Consider the following 4540-nt stretch of genomic DNA (forward strand, 5'->3'; position numbering starts at 1 on the left):
GCAGGAGCCTGGTAGGCTGCAGTCCATGGGGTCGCGAAGAGTCAGACACGACTGACCGACTTCCCTTTCACTTTTCACTTTCATGCGTTGGAGAAGGAAATGGCAACCCACTCCAGTGTTCTTGCCTGGAGAATCCCAGGGACGGGGTAATCTGGTGGGCTTCCGTCTATGGGGTCGCACAGAGTCAGACATGACTGAAGCGACTTAGCAGCTGCAGAGAAAAAACAAATAGTGTTCACACCAATAACAAACTTAGAGTGGAAATTGTAGCCATTAAATACAGGTTTAATGATCTTTGCTTATATATAATCTTGTGATATATAATATATATATATATATAATGCACCATTTGTATACAGGTTTAATTACCTGATCCAAATGGAATATACCAAGAGCAGCAGGAATGTCCTACCTTTGACAAGGACAGAATACTACTCCAATTTCGGTCATTGCACCTGTCAAAAGTTGGACCAATTCCTATTTGCTCAGTTTTGCCAGGTTTGTTAAATCACTCTGATCAGCTACTACTTGGCAACTGCCAAGTCTGTTCTTTTTATGTATGCCTCCCCCTCCACTTGTATCTGGAAGACACCAGTTTATGCTCTTTGTGTGCACTTAATCTGCTCTGGGATAAAAACCTGTGGAAAGGAATTGGAGTTTAAGTGGTCACTCAGTTCAGTCACTCAGTCATGTCTGACTCCTTGTGACCCCGTGAATCGAAGCACGCCAGGCCTCCCTGTCCATCACCAACTCCCAGAGTTCACTCAGACTCAACGTCCATCGAGTCGGTGATGCCATCCAGCCATTTCATCCTCTGTCGTCCCCTTCTCCTGCCCCCAATCCCTCCCAGCATCAGAGTCTTTTTCAATGAGTCAACTCTTTGCATAAGGTGGCTAAAGTACTAGAGTTTCAGCTTCAACATCAGTCCTTCCAATGAACACCCAGGACTGATCTTTAGAATGGACTGGTTGGATCTCCTTGCAGTCCAAGGGACTCTCAAGAGTCTTCTCCAACACCACAGTTCAAAAGCATCAATTCTTCAGCGTTCAGCTTTCTTCACAGTCCAATTCTCACATCCATATATGACCACTGGAAAAGTCATAGGCTTGACCATTAGTAGACGATAAAAACTAGTGAAAACCTAACTCATTTTCCTAATTCTGGCTAATTCTGCTTACAAGCACAAGTTGTGTGTCTGATCCATTTCATCGTAAGTAGCTAAGCTGTGCAAAACCAGCAAGGTAGGGCTTGACGCTGCAAAAGAGGAATTTCCTCTGCCCTTATATTCTGCACATCTGTAGGTGCATATCATCCTTAAAAAAAAAAAAAAAAAACCTTTGCCTATTTATACTTAAAACTTTCTACAAATTTGACCCTTATAAGTCAGGCCAACTTTTGTTTTCATACATAGAATATACTATCCTAGCCATTTTTAAATAACATCTTACTCTGTTAACCATAATTCATTTAACCAATTCCCTATTGATAGGAAATTTTGACTTTTCCATTTTGACTTAACTATAAATATCCATATCTTTACATCTTTCCAATTTCATCTGTACATGGAGTGTTTGAGACAGAAGATTCACACATTTTTACATTTGATGAAAACAGTGAGAGCCTGTTCATAACCATCCTGTGCCTTCATAACCATCCTCCTGATTCCTGCATCCTACTTCACCTTCCATCTCAAGTTAGAATTGTTGCCTGAACAATACATGAATTGCTGTAGCGTTTTAAAATTCTGGACCTCTGATGATTCCATTGCAGTGTCTTATCACTGGCAAACTTTAATAGCCTGCCTGCCTTGTGACACTTTTCCTATCAGACCATCACCACCATCCAGACAGCATCTACAGATTATAAACTGTTATGGTTTTATACTCTATCTGTTCATGCCTCTTCTAGCCTTGAGTTGATAAATTACCTTCCAGGTTCCTTGAATTAATCATACTCCATAAACCATAAGTTTTATAAACTTAATAAACTTATAACTCCCTAAGTTTTATAAACTTAATAAACTCCGTAGACAGTTAAACACCGTCTTCCTCCCCAGAGCTGTTTGTTCAGCAGCCAAGAAAGCCAAGCTCTTTTTCCCTGCTTTAGGATTGTTGAGTCACTAAGTCACGTTCAACTCTGCTGCTCCATGGGCTGCAGCACAGGAGGCTCCCCTGCCCTCCGCTACCTCCCGAAGTTTGCTCAAATTCATGAACAATGATGCTGTCTACCCATCTCATCTGCTGCAACCCCGTTTTGCCTTCTTTCATTTCCAGCGTTGGGTTATATTCCTGAGTCAGCTCCTCCCATTAGGTGGCCAAAGTATTGGAGCTTCAGCCTCAGCATCAGTCCTTCCAATTAAAATTCAGGGTAGATTTTCCTTAGGATTGACTGCCTTGATCTTGCAGTCCAAGGGACTCTCAAGAGTCTTCTCCAGCACCACAGTTTTAAAGTACCAATTCTTCAGCACTTAGCTTTTATGGTCCAAATCTCATGTCCATATGAGACTACTGGAAAAATCATAGTTTGACTATATGGACCTTTGTCAGCAAAGTGATGTCTCTGCTTTTTAATATGATGTCTAGGTTTGTAATAGCTTCCAAAGAGCAAGCATCTTTTTTAATTTCATGGCTACAGTCACCTACAGTGATTTTTGAGCCCAAGAAAATATCTGTCACTGCTTCCACATTTTCCCCTTCTATCTGCCATGAAGTGATGGGACCTGGATGCCATAATGTTAGTTTGGTTTTTGTTTTTAATTTATTGTGACTGCAAGGTGTCTTAGTGGGGGCATTTGGAATCTAGTTGCCTGACTAGGGAACAAACTTGGGCCCTCTCCATTGGGAGCATGAAGTCCTAGCCACTGGACTACAAGGAAGTCCCTGATCTTAGTTTTTTTTAATGTTGAGTTTCAAGCCAGCTTTTTCACTCTTTCTCCTTCATCAAGAGGCTCTTTAGTTCCTCTGCACTTTCTGCCATTAGAGTGGTATTACATGCATATCTGAGGTTACTGATATTTCTCCTCAGTAACCTCCAAGATTTTGGTTTTGTTTTTTCTTTTTTATTATTTCTCGCAGCAGTGTTGATTCCAGCTTGTGATTCATCCAGCCCAGCATTTTGCATGATGTTCTCTGCACATAAGTTAAATAAGCAGGTTGACAATATACAACCTTGTTCTCCTTTGCTTTCAAACCAGTCTTTCCCTGTCTGGCTCTATTAATGTTGCTTCTTGACTAGCACACAGGTTTCTCAGGAGACAGGTAAGGTGGTCTGGTACTCCCCTCTCTAAGAATTTTCCACAGTTTGTTGTGATCCACACAGAGACTTTAGTCAGTTTAGGATACATATTTGCAAATGTGGCCAATGTAGTTGACTGAGGAGTAACCACATTTTATTTCTTTGGAGCTTTGGGCTGACTCAAAGATTTTTAATGAATGAAATGGCCCTAGAGAGAAGCCCTGTCAGATTCAGGACTCCATGGAGGGAGATTTTTATTTTTGTCTTCAGTTTTAGCAGAAAAGCTTGATTTTTTAAGATTCAAGGTTTACAAGAGAATAAAAAGATAAATCTCAGTCCCTCATTTTACTTCCCTAGGGGGAAGAAAGTTTTCTTGTGTCCCCTTTCAAATATATATTCGGAGATTTTTTTACACATACTATACACTGTACCTTGATTAGTATCACTAAAAACATACGTAAGACTTGCCAATGGGGAAGCAAGGAAGCATAGATAAATGTATGGCGGGCAGCGCATCCGAGATCATGGAGGAGGAAATTATTGGACCCTTAACTCACTCTTCAGTCTTCCCTCTGAACAGACTATTTCCTTTGTAACTTCGAAAGGGGGCTATAGATCTCAATTCCCAGCTCACATTGAGTTCACCATTGTGGTTGAAAAAGCCTGATTGGCCAAGGGTACGTTCACGTTTTCATGCTATGTCTGGATAGTGGTGGTAAGATCTGGGTTCGAAAAGGGTGTACCTGGACGTGTATGAGTGCAGGTGCTTGTGTAATAAGCCTCAGTGAATTTGTCTTAGTTTATTATTTCTGTGTTATGTTTTCTATGTCAGGATCTGTGGATATGATTTGGTACGTGTCACTCATAGTGTGACGCTGTATATCACGTTTGATGTGTGTGTCTGGCTGTGTGACTGCACTCTCGTTATCTAGATGTTCCTATTTGATGTCATTGTGTTTGAGGTAACTGTTGCGGTGTGTAATAGTCCACGTCTGTGTATCTTGTCTGTGACTCCTTCCTACCTCCCCCACTCACTGCATCCCATCATTCTTGAAGAATGGGCGCGTGTGGGGACACTGGCCCAGCTCCACTCCAGTTTTCCTAAGAAAACGTGACAGCACTCCCAGCGTTCCCCGCGGTCACAAGGGTACGGAGGAAAGGCCTTTGCGCATGCACACGTGTGCAGCTTGGGCGACAAGAACTTTGTGGTGGAGAGGCGGGGTCCTCCCTTTCCCTCTCGTGCGCTCTCTGGTGGCCTCGGAGGGCAGCGCAGACAGAACGAGAGGCGGGGCCGGCGGCAGCGGCG

Source organism: Bos mutus, chromosome 7 (assembly GCF_027580195.1).
Source record: "Bos mutus isolate GX-2022 chromosome 7, NWIPB_WYAK_1.1, whole genome shotgun sequence".
NCBI lineage: Eukaryota > Metazoa > Chordata > Mammalia > Artiodactyla > Bovidae > Bos > Bos mutus.